The sequence below is a fragment of the Arachis duranensis genome, chromosome 1 (assembly GCF_000817695.3).
Source record: "Arachis duranensis cultivar V14167 chromosome 1, aradu.V14167.gnm2.J7QH, whole genome shotgun sequence".
NCBI lineage: Eukaryota > Viridiplantae > Streptophyta > Magnoliopsida > Fabales > Fabaceae > Arachis > Arachis duranensis.
Genome location: NC_029772.3, coordinates 13472851 through 13473172, shown reverse-complemented (window position 1 = coordinate 13473172; position 322 = coordinate 13472851).

Sequence of the window (322 nt, the reverse complement as noted above, 5' to 3'; positions counted from 1 at the left end):
GATTCTATTCCAGTAGGAGCGGGAACCAACTGGTGATTAGCCGTACTGTGACAGAGTGCGTGCATAGTTTTCACTGCGAGGATGGGAAGTAGCCATTGACAACGGTGACACCCTACATAGAGCTTGCCATGGAAGGAACCTGCGTGTGAGAAGAGGATTTCAAGGAAGAGTTGAAGTCAGAGGACAAAGCATCTCCAAAACTCCAACATATTCCCCAGTGCTGCAAATCAAAGTAACATTGTTCCCTCTTTTATCAAATCCAGTAATTTCACTTTTAATCCAAATAACCTTGTTAACATCCTAACTAAGATTAATAAAATAA